Raw genomic sequence first — 12,709 nt, forward strand, 5'->3', positions numbered from 1 at the left:
CTGCCAAACACAGATGATTGCATGAGTTGCACTGCTTGACAGCTCAAAAAATAATGAGGACCTTTTCTAAGTCTCCAAACTCTTCCTACAGGACATAAATTGTTGCAGAGTTTGCCATTAGAAATGGAAAAGTACAATGAGTTTCTTAATTGGGCCATTTCTCCTCAATTAGTTTTGCCAGACAAACTTCTGTGCCACAGGAGTTCCTTGTGAAACCTGTATTTCAGGCAGCTAATCAGGAGCATCTCATGAGGGAGGAAACACCATGATGGAGCGCAATGTCCTTAGTAAGGTCCAGAACCCGCATCCCAAACCAATCTGTCATCATGGCCACCAAAAGTGCAAACCAAAGAAGCAGAGAGACAAGAAAGGCTGGAGGAAAGCAAAACAAAAAACTAGTGCAGTTGTCAGGTTTGACCAACTTAATTTCGTTTTATGACAAGAAAAGCAAGCAAAGCAAAGCTGCCTTTTGGCTGGGTGCAGTTGCACATTGTCTACGCCCTGCAGTTCCACATTGTTTTCCACCCTATGTCACCCTAAGTGCTCCTCCGGGGCACGAAGTAGGTGATGGGGGTTAGCCTTGGAGTGCCCTCGGGCCAGAGGGTGCCACCCATCTCCAGGGATACCATAATTGCCTTCATTCTCTCTGAAATGTGTGCTGTGGCAACTCCTAGCACATAGAATATCAGCATGGCTTGCACAAGGCAGTGTGCAGCATGAAGGTGATACTCTGTAATAAAGTAGTAATTGGAAGGGGTTGTGTAATAACTGCTAGCAAGTCTGAGTAAGATATCTTTTGTGTGTTTATGCTGAATTTATTAGGTTTTTAAAGAAAATTCTTCATAACATTTTATTCAAACCTGGAGCCTGTGATCAAGTGTCTCTTGCTTACCTTCCAGAATGGCCCATGTTAGTACCACATGAAAAGGAGGTTTGAAGAGCTCCATGTCAATGGATATTTATGAATGGCCTCTGCTCACTCTCAGACAGGCAGTGAAACCCAGATTTTCCAAAACACTCAGCATCCAAAGTTCCCACCGCGACAAGTAAGGGCATGTTTTGAAAAGGAGCCCATGCACAGACCCAAACACTGTCATTTCTTGTCACAGACAACCACAGGATCATCCCTGCAGCTAATCAAGAAGCCACTTAAATGGCTTTGCCTCATTTCTCCAGTGAAAGGTTGTTCCAAAGCATCATTGCTGTGAGGACTGAGTAACCTTCTAATTTCCAGCATAAACATATTCATGAGAAGCTTTTCATCTCCCCTAGCGTGTAGTCTGCAATATATTTATAGGCCACAGCTGAATTGCCTCTCAGCTCTGGATACACACCCAAACAGGCTGAGCTCCTTTGAAAATCTCTATTCTCTGAATCCAAAACAAATTATAACTGGCACTTTGCATTTTTTTCAGGAGTTTTTCCAGTTCTGACAAAAAACTTCCAACTTGGAGTCCATACATGTACACTGTTGGATGTATTGTTTCAAAGGATATAGAAAAGAAATTTTAATATTAGCTCTGTAGCACAGAAATTGTGAATTACTTATTTTCAGTACTTTCTTCATGGCATTATCATCATGCCCAGCTTGCTTTGCCATTAGAATATTCTAGCAATTGATAGTTTTGAGTGCTGAAGAGGATTAGAAATGTTTTCAACCTCTGCTATGTTGGATGGTTTTGCATCAATAGTAGGTGTGTTGTTGTTTGAAGGAACTATGTGTGAGTGGATTTTGTATCAGAACATCTCACTGACCATTTCACTCAACTGGAAGTGTGAGTTTACTTTGGCAGGTGCAATAGATTAAATAGATTAAACGGTTCTTTGGGGAGAGTCCACTCCAATTCATGGCAAAGGTTTTTGAAATCATCAGTCAAAACAGGAGACTGCTTAGTAAGTGTGGCCATACTGTAGAAAAATGATTTACATTGCTGTCATATATAGATATGTTCCAATTTTCATTATTAAGAGTACTAAAATCTCAAGAAAAAATATCCAATAAACTCAAAAACATCCTACTGTGCATTTATACACAAGTGAACATTCATACGAGTTGTGCACTGTGGTTTTCAACCTTCTTCAAGTTATAAACTCCAAAAAATACATGTGGCAAATTAAAATCTGCTGACCACTGTTGCCTTTTGGGAGCTTCTGAAAGTGCCAGGGATCACTAAGAGTCTGCAGAATACTAACTGGAAAGATTATTGCCATGCAGTAAAGCCAGTGGCTGTTTTAGAAAGCCTCAGAACAGCCTCATTTCAACTCAGTGTTTTGGAACATTTCTCAGCATCCCTATTTTCAAAGCAGAAGCCAATTTATTGTCTCCTTTGTTTCTACAGAGCTATTGTGTTTCTGCTGTATTTGTCTCTGTCTTTTCATTTATAACCATTAATTCAGTTTTGTGGCAGATTTCATCATATCTGGTCCATCTTGTTTTTCCCAAGCATGAGTTTCTTCCCAAGTTACTAATTATTTTGTGAGCAGTATTTCCACCACGTCACTGATGGCTGAGCTATTTCTCTGTCCTGGTGCAAACCTCACAGCTGACATTTTGGGTGCATTTCTTTGGAAAAGATAAATTTTCCTCACTTGGTCAGACCTGGAGACACTGGAAAAATACATGTTCTCCACACGAGTTACTCTGTTATGGATCTCTGGGACCCAGGGCCTGGTAGTTGAGAAGAAGCTGTTTGAGTTACAAGGCAGCTGGGAGGATTTTAATGAGCTTCATTCCTTGTACAGAAAAAAGAGAATGTTAGGAGGCTGCAGCAACAAATGAGAAACCATGAGGAGGTAGAAGAACAGCCAACAAGGTGACTGAAAATACTAATATTGCTGATATTCTCAGCTGATGGGAGGTAGGAGAAAAAATGGAGAATGGCATGGGGCTCCAGCAGGCAGCATGACAGCAGGGCAGGTCCTGAGACTAAATCCAGGCTCTGCCAGGAGTCCAGATCAAAAGGCAAGGCTGGTGCTAAAGCAGGTCTGAGGGCAGGCCAGGAACACAGCCAGAGGGTTGGGGGCAGGGCCCCAGCTCCAAATATTCAAGGATACCAATCAAAGGGGTCAATGTTTGAGACAGACTCTGCCAAGCAGTTAGGGGACCACAGGGTAAGGTTAAACCATTGGAAATTTGGTGTTGGTCTCAGGTATAAGGATGCATTCCTACAAATCCAGAGAGCAAAGTCAGCTGCTGAATACCTCAAGGACCTGAGTGTGGAAAAGGTCTGGACCTTCAGCAAGTGTGCAATTTCTGATCACATGATACAAAATTAGCCACACACCTGTACACCCAAAGCTCATGATGCAATTGCATTCTGACTTCCTTACTATGGGATGATGTTATTTGGGGTGATAATTTATAGGATGATGATTTATAGGATGATGCTATTTGGGATGATGATTTATAGGATGATGCTGTGAGCTTGACTCACTGAAGCTGTACAGAGCTTCATGTGGAAATCTGAGTGGTCACTTCCAGTACCCATTTCAGTTTTGACACTACCTCACAGAGAGCTTTCTGGAGTGTTTCTAGCTATCCCTGTGGTATGGACATAAAGATGATGAAGATGTTCCTAGAATGCCCCAGATTCAATATCTCCATTACAGTAAGGGAAATATTACTGACATTGCACAGGGGAATAAGGAACCCACTTTGAGATATCATACTCACTTTTGGTCATTCCCACTCAGGGAAGATTAATGACCACAAGAGAGGCAACACAGACCAGAAGAGTGAAGAGCCTGCTTTAGTGGAAGGCAGTAAAAGAGCTGGGTTTTGTAGCCCAGGAAAATGAAAACTGGAGAAAAAAATGTAAGATTGTTCTGTCTAAATAGGTCAAGTATCAAAGATGAAAGAACAATTACTTAAGCTAATGGATGGTGTGGGCAAAGATACAAATAGATGGAAACGAGCCAGCATGAAAATGGGAAAAAAAAAAAGGCAGTTTCTGAAGGAAGCTATATGAGATGTTGCATTGACTTGATTACCCAAAAGATACCTTAAGTCCTTGAGTATCTGCCTTCTTAACTCTTCTGTGGATGTGCTAGCATATGTCACATATTTCTTATGTGACATATTTCTATTTAGCTTACCCTGCTTTGGAAATAATGCCCAGTTCAGAGTAGCTGTAAGGTTCTGTTAAATTCTTACAGACAAGAAGCCATCCTATGATGGTAATGCAGTTAAGTAACAATTCTTAAAATGTTATTCAATATTTCTTTTGAAATTCCTTATTCCATATCTGGCTCCACATTTATATAATTTCCTGCAAATAATATAAATCCTACTCTGAGTATTGCATGACTAGCTTCATCACAGCCTCAGCAGATTTCACTGACATTGGTGAGCTTGATTTCAGAGCACCCACGGGGAGTGCTGAGGGCTGTTATTATTCCTTGTTCCTAATTGGCTTTGGAGACAGTTGGTGGGAGAGGCTGCACCATCCCCAGTATGCAGGCTGTTAAAATTTAGATGATCATCTCTGAGATGCCTTCACTGTCTGTGTGGGAGTGCACTTTCCAGGAGCCCACGGCCACCAAATGAAGGCATTTTTTCATAGGAAGATGGGAAGCAGAAGTCTGGCAGACATTAAATCACAGAATTAGTGACTTAGACCCCAAAAGAGTTAGTAACCTGGGAGGGATGTAAGGAGAGCATTTATTGAAAACATTTGCATTAAGAGAGGATTTGTATCAACAGATCATGAGTGACCAATATCTGTGTAACCTTCTCAGAGAATCCACATGCTCTGCTGGCAGCCTGTTCTAGCTCTTTACTTCTATAATTAGCAAGTTTTTTCCTAGCAGCTTGACTCTTCATCTAAAGATTTAAATAGTGCTGATTTTTTTTCTCATTACTCTATCTTCATGAGTCTGGAGAGTAAGTAATGGTTAGTAATAAATAACTAATCCTTTATTATTCACAGAAAATAGCTGTTTCCTCAGCTCTCCTTTTAGCAATTGCTTTTATAGACTAAGCACCCAAACAGCTTCAGTATTCCATCACAGAATAACGCCACGTTATTTACATTTTTGTTGCTGAGGTGTCTCTGCCATATATGCTCACTCTTTCTTGAAGTACTATTCCCAAAAATGGACACAGGACTGCAGCTGGGGAGTCATTGACAATTAGTAGCATGGCATAATTGCCTTTCATATTTTAGCAATTACAGATCTATAAATACAGCCAAGAACCCCTTCCTTGCAAGAGCATCATGGAGTTGAGTCACATTCAGCACAGGATCCTGCATAAGCCCTGACCTGTCTATCTCTCCCATCATGTGCAGGACTCCTGGCACTGGTCCCTGCCCCTGGCCTGCCCACAGCAAGGGGGAGAGCTGTGCTGGGCACATTTCAGCTTTTTGATCTGAAACCTCCCAAACATCTTCTGAGGAAAAAGAACTGCTCAGAGAGCTCTAACAGGGCACTTCAAGAGGTGAACATAGTCACTAGAAACTTCATTTTGCTAAGCCTTCTCCTCATTCCCACACCCTTCCTTAGTGTTACATGTTCAGCTGCTGAAAATAGGAGTGCCTTCTGCTTTCTGGCATGCTCATCTGCTCCTGCAATCCAGAGCACTCTCCTGGGGTTTTATGGGCTTGTGTAGCTCTTTGGCAATGGACACATTCCCTTCCACACAGTCTGGATTATGGCAGACAGGGCATTGTGTCACTTGCACTAGTGATTGCCAGGCTGTGTTTTAAGGAGAAGCTTTCTCTGTGTACTCTGTATTTCAGATTGGTGTTCTAGCTTGGAAGAGAATGATATTTAAGAGGAAAAAGATAGATGTAAGTGGCAATCATTATTACAGGCATGGGATAATGTTGATATCTGGCCCTGAGCTGTTGGTTCCTGGGTTAATGGTGAGATCTTTGTTCAATAGCCAGCACAGTGAGGATTAGACTGGTGACCCTGGAGAGAGGGGTAGATGTCTGTGCATGACTTCAGCACCTGCCTCAGTCTGAAGCCATGGGCTGAACTGCAGTTTCCAGCCTGACTTCAGTGTCCTGCCACAGCTCCAACCCTGGCTGTGTCTGCATAGAGGGCAGACACAGATAAGCCACCATTGCAGAGATAAGCCACCACAACTGACAGCACAGCAGCCTCTTCTCACAGGTCAAGCAGTTCACAGACCACTGAGCCTGTTTCCAACATGATTTTTGAATGTGAATATTGGGATGTCAGCTTTGGTCTCTCCATGGCCTTTCCATGGGATTCTCACCTTCCTGCTCAAACACCTGCACTGCAATTCCCACTTTGATTGCCAGCCTTAGCTTAATCCCAGACACTTCCTCACATGAATTCATCTCGTAGGAAGAAGCTCCTTCCCTCCTCCCACTGTGGAAGCAAAGGGCATCAGCCCACCTGGAGAAACACAGGACTAAAAAGGCAACCTCAACTCTTTTTGAGACTCAAACTGAGAAGATTTTGTGCAGGCAAAATCCTCTGACTGTGGATGAAAGCAACCCCTTCCCTGACATCAAAGAGTTAAGACACTTCACTTCTTTGCAACAGGCACTTGGATGTTTCCAGGCATTGTATAAGCTGCTGGGTGTGTTGGGAGTGTCTGCTGTCTGCCTGGACCATTGTTCTTTCCTTCAAGGCAGCACATCACTCTGCTGTAGGATATCTCATCTCTCCTCCTCCCTGGAGGTGGAAAACCCACCCTGACAACACTTTGCAGTGTTTTGTGCTGCTCCTTGATTTTCCTTCTGATTTGGTATTTGCTGTGACCTTTAAATCTCACCAGGATGACTCCACTTTGAAGGCACGTGGTCCCTAGGTTGAGGTGTCACTGCAGTTTGGTGGAAATAGGTTTTGTATGGGAAGGAAGGGGGAGGCACAGCAGCAATTTTCTATTTCTGTACATTGCTCCAGATCCTGCAGCCTTGCAGGGTGTGAGAAATTCCATTTCTTCTCTGCTTACCCATTTTGTCTGACATGGTCCTGTTCTTGGGCACTAGATTTGTGCCTGGTCCCCTAAATCTCATGAGGGTCCTGAAAGAAACAGGGCACAACCTAATCTGCTGCTTTCTGTCTATAACTGGAGTGCATGACGCACTTCTCAAAATAAGCTGCAGTACTCACTGGCTGCTGTGCTGTCACAGGGTGCAGAACAGGAAAAACAGTTCCTTAGCTTTCATCAGGGCTTTTATTGCCAACCTGACTTGTCACTTTTCTAACTGAAAGCAGCAGGCTTTTATTTCTTTGTTGGCTTCACCTTTTTGCAAAACAACTTCAAGAAATAAAACAAACATGGCATTTTGGCAGTGCAGGAAGTCAGAGGGATTATTGCATGAGGATTTGTAGGGAACAAGATTCAGCTCCTTCACTTGTCTAAAGAACCCTGACTTTCATCCCTAAACACGTGGTTCTCCAAAGTTATCTGGAATGCAGTCTTGCAAAATCCTCAGCCTCTCCTCACTTCAAGTGGCCTGGCCTGTGCAGAGGGAGAGGAGAACCTGTCTGCTCACAGAGCCAGGAAAGCACTGGCAGATGTTTAGAGGGTGCAGATACATCTCCAGCCACTGGTGTTACATTCCTGAAGGGGTGAGGCTGTGAGGGGGCAGATAAATGGCTCAGACAGGGCACTGCAGCTGGTGTCATCATGCGCCCAGTCAAGAAAAGACTGTGATTTTCCAAAATTGAAATACTAAAGTGGAAGAAGATGCATGTGTCTGCATTTTTCAGACTGACTATATTTCTAAAATACAACTCAACAACATAAATGCTGTCATGAAGGATTTTTTTAAAAGCCCTTCACAAATGTAAACATTAGGAGAAGCACTAAACAACTCAGTGAGCAGAAGGAGGTTTAGGTTAATAGAGCTCCTTTCAGAAACCTTTCAGAAAATATCATGACACTAGTGCTTAGCTAGCTTTTTTTTTTTTTTTTTTTTTTTTTTTTTTTTTTTTTTGTCTCTCTGTTGTTTCTGGCTTATAAATGCAAATTCTGTTACTTCAGCCAGCAAAGTCATTTGAAAGTGCAAACCCATGCACAGGAGATGGCATGAAGGGCCAGATGGTAACTGCACTATGACCTGCTTAGCAGAACAAGCACTGCTTGGGACTGGGAGCTTTTACCTCAGGATCAATATGAACTGAAGACCAAACCTAAACCAGCTCTTGAACACCCCGGAACACCCTTGGTCACTTGAACTGACCAAGAACACCCCATATTGAAGATAAAATGGCAGGAGATTTGCCTTACAACAACAACAAAAAATAAATATAAGTGTGGCCAGAAGAGAAATGAGCCGTGGGAAGTCTCAGTCAAAAATTTGATCCTGGCTTTCTGCTTGGTGTGTTCTTGTGAATCACGGTGTGCTGTCCCCAGGGCTTCATTCTTCCACTCCTGCTGGTTTAGCATATGGAGAAGGGCAGCAGTTCCAGGAATTGCTGTCCATCTTGTTTGTATGGCAGGGCAAGCAGATGAAGGCAATGGGAGGCCCTTGGCAGCGTGATAGCAGTGGGACACACCCAGGGCACCCTTCCAGCTCCTGGGCTCTATCACAGGCAAACAGCTCCAGAGCTCTTGCTGGGAGCACAGCCCCTTCACCGGAGATCAGCCAGACTGGGGCACGGGCTTGGGCACACAACTCAGTCCTGGGCACACAGCTCGGCCCTGGGCACACAGCTCAGCCCTGGGCACACAGCTCAGCCCTGGGCACACAGCTCAGCCCTGGGCACACAGCTCGGCCCTGGGCACACAGCTCAGCCCTGGGCACACAGCTCAGCCCTGGGCACACAGCTCGGCCCTGGGCACACAGCTCAGCCCTGGGCACAGAGCTCAGCCCTGGGCACAGAGCTTGGCCCTGGGCACACAGTTCAGCCCTGGGCACACAGCTCATGCCTGGGCACACAGCTCTCAGCCCTGGGCACAGAGCTCAGCCCTGGGCACACAGTTCAGCCCTGGGCACACAGTTCAGCCCTGGGCACACAGCTCGGCCCTGGGCACACAGCTCAGCCCTGGGCACAGAGCTCAGCCCTGGGCACAGAGCTCAGCCCTGGGCACACAGCTCAGCCCTGGGCACAGAGCTCAGCCCTGGGCACAGAGCTCAGCCCTGGGCACACAGCTCAGCCCTGGGCACAGAGCTCAGCCCTGGGCACAGAGCTCAGCCCTGGGCACAGAGCTCAGCCCTGGGCACACAGCTCGGCCCTGGGTACACAGCTCAGCCCTGGGCACACAGCTCGGCCCGGGGCACACAGCTCATGCCTGGGCACACAGCTCAGCCCTGGGCACAGAGCTCTCAGCCCTGGGCACAGAGCTCAGCCCTGGGCACACAGCTCGGCCCTGGGCACACAGCTCTCAGCCCTGGGCACACAGCTCTCAGCCCTGGGCACACAGTTCAGCCCTGGGCACACAGCTCGGCCCTGGGCACAGAGCTCAGCCCTGGACACACAGCTCGGCCCTGGGCACACAGCTCAGCCCTGGGCACAGAGCACAGCCCTGGCCAGGCCCTGCTGAGCCCCTCCAAGGAGCAGAGCCATCACTCACACCCCAGGGCTGGCTGGCTCTGTGGGGATTGCTGCCTCCTCACCATGGCTGTGGCAAACACCACTTCTCTCTCATGCCCTCCTTTAACTCATCAAGCCTCCTCCCAAAATACTCCCATCACCCTGGTCTCAAGCCTCCCTGCCAGCTGCAGTGTCCCACCTAGGATTGCTGACAACCAAGTTTGTCCTTGTGCTGGCTTTGTCCCTTAGATTCAAAATCACATCCTCCCCTGGGTCTGTTTGTGTTTATGTGGCAGTCTGTCCCAGCACAGCCTGTGTGGGGTTTCCTTGGGGTCTTTGTCCTCAGGCATGTGGGCACATTTCAGCAGCCTGCACGTTCCTCAGTAAACAACTTTCTCACTGTTTCTCCAAAGGTCTCCCATGTCTCACCAGAAAGAGCTTTATCTGTGCACTAATTCATTCCTGGCTACGTTGCCTGCTGTGATCTCTGCTTCATCTGTGTGAGTTCAGGCTGTGTCACAGTGACCACTCACACAGAGGTGCTCCTGCCCTCCCCTGCATCCCCACTGCCCTGGGAGAGCCCAGCCTTGCCAAAAACCAGCCTGGCTGCACACAGCCAGTGCCCAGGGCACTGAGAAAAGTAAATCCTCTTGCTCCTCCACAGGAGGCTGGAACAGTGCCCACTTTCTCTGGAGATGCTGAATCTGAGCAGGTAGGTGTGAGAGGTGCAGATGCTCTGACAGGAATGTTTTGTCAAGAACCAGCCCTACTGTCTGGAGACGGCGCCAGAGTGTTGTGTTTGCTGTTTCTGACTCAAAGAAAGGGATAAAAATAGGCTGGTACAGGGCTTTCCACAGAGGGTGTACTGCTGTCACACTGGTACCAGCACACAGCACTGCTTAATCTTCATTTACCTTTGTTGATATTGCATTCCCTAATTTTTTACCCCAGCAGTGTCCACCCTCTCTAACCCAGTGTCTAATGCTTGAAGCATGGATTTTTCTTCTGACCTTCTTCACAGCAGAGTGCACATACCTGGCACCCTCCTGATGAGGTGAATCCAAATTTAGAAGCATTGCCTTGTGAAGCAAATGACTTTTCATTTGATGAGAAGCACCTGGCTGAATAGCTGAGTGCTGGTTTCCTTCTAGACCTTTCTCAGAAGCAAAAAGCAGCTGTTATCCTTGTGCTGAGTAGTCTCAAACAATATAAAAAATCTGGTAGTTATTGATCTCCTGTAGTTAACTCCACAAATTCTGCCAGTAAGCAGCAGAATTTTTTAACATCCCTGAATAAAAGCTAAGAAGGGAGGCAGCAATTTTCCATCTCTCTGCCAACACTGATCTGCCTCAGGGACTTGGCAGGACAAGTGACAGGCAGGCCTGACAGACCTGTCTGCAAACAACAGGAGATGGTAGAAGGTCATTTAACACATCAGCTCCACCTGGGAGGAGAGAGGGCTGCACTCAGCTCCTGCTGTGGGCACCAAGTGCTTGTGGCTCCAGGCTCAAGAGGGAAATCCACATTCCCTGCATGGCCAGGGAGCTTCTGAGGGCTCTGGTGTGAGATATTCAGAGCAGCCTGGAAGTGGGCAGGCATGGCATGGCAGATAACCACTGGTTCATTTGTTTCCAGCAGTGTTTTCTGCAGTGTCATGGTCCTTGTGCCCTGGGTTTTAATTCTCTGAGTGATGGGTCCTTCACTGTGCAAGCTGTGGCTCCATCTGCAGTCACAGAGCCAGCTGAGGATTTGTGCTTTTGAGAGCCAGGTAAGGGAGATTGGCTGAATGGAGAGAGAGCAGAGCATTGTTTGTGTAGCTGGGATGGACAGGAAGAAGGGGAGATCTGGCAAATATCAGGGGACAATGATGAGGATGAACAACCAGGTAAAGCCAGGAAGAAATAAACAGGCTTTTCCTGGATTTTTCCCCATGGCTGAAATCTGAAAGCATTCACATTTTTTATGTACTTCTGAGGAATAAACTAAAGGAATTTGGTACCTGCTCTCTGCTTTACATGTATTTAATTAGTTTTTGCACATTCAGCTGCTAACAAACCAGCCAAGGCTCAGCCTGGTGGCCCTGCCTGCTCCCTGAGGGCAGCACAGTGGCAGCCACAGCAGCCCACAGCTGCCTGTTCCCTTTGCACTTCTGCATTCAAGGGTCCCAAAGCATTTTTGTACACAGGGCACAGCCATCATCTCTCTTTTCCAAGAAGGAAACCACAATAAAAGGAGAGGAAGTGATGGGTGCAAGCTGCCATGGGTGGCTCCATGACCCTTCAGCCCAAAGAGGATGGGGGATGTTCCAGCAGCTTCCAGTGACCTGGGACATCCAGGCCCCATCTCTCCTGGGGTAGGCTATGCACTGCAGATGGCCTTTTCTGGCGTTCTCTGCAATCAGAAAGGGACTCAGAAACACCAGCCCTGTGCAAATAAAGGTTTATCTCCATGATCTGAGCTGCACCAATACATTTTTGTTTTCCTGAACCCACTGCTGGCATTCTCTGCACTGTGCCTCCCATGAGGCAGTCCACACTTACATCTTTGAGGTTAAGTTCACTTTTTATCCACTGTGTTTTCCACCCTAAGAGTTTTCTATCTCTGACACCCCTAAGGAAAAGGTTTGCAGCAATTCCTTAGTACTGCAAGCAACAAATGTAATGTCTCCTCTGGTTTTGAGACAATGCCCTGTAACTGCTCAGGAGTCTTTAATTAAGCAGCCCAATCAGTGGCAGACATGACAGATGCTTTTCAGCAGTGTTTAATCAAGGTATTTGGGCCCATTAGACCCACAGACAAGCAAGCCAGCATCCCACTGCAACCCTGGGTCTCTCATCCATCTGTCCCCTCCAGCATTTCCACCTCCCCCCACTGTCCTTTTGGGCAACACAGGGTGTTACATGAGCTCCAGCAGCCCCAAATGGAGGGACTGAGCCCCAGGCACTGGGTGAACTCACCCCTGCCTTGGTGGCCTTGAGATGCCTGAAAGAAGGAGCACAAACTGTCCATGCCTCAGCCTATGTACCCTTTGTACAGGCTGTCAGCTCTTCCACAGATGTTCTAGAATTAAGGATTGGCAGGGAGCTTGCTGAAGCTGTTTATGAACATGTTCTGTGGGTGCATTAACACTGCTGCAGCCAGGGATTGCCTCTGCAGGCTTCCTCTGCCACCAGCAGCTCCTGGAGGCATCTCCCTCATTTCTCTTTCACCTCTGTGGAAGTCAGGGCTGTGATTGCAGAGGTGGCTTGTG

Source organism: Melospiza melodia, chromosome 6 (assembly GCF_035770615.1).
Source record: "Melospiza melodia melodia isolate bMelMel2 chromosome 6, bMelMel2.pri, whole genome shotgun sequence".
Classification (NCBI taxonomy): Eukaryota; Metazoa; Chordata; class Aves; order Passeriformes; family Passerellidae; genus Melospiza; species Melospiza melodia.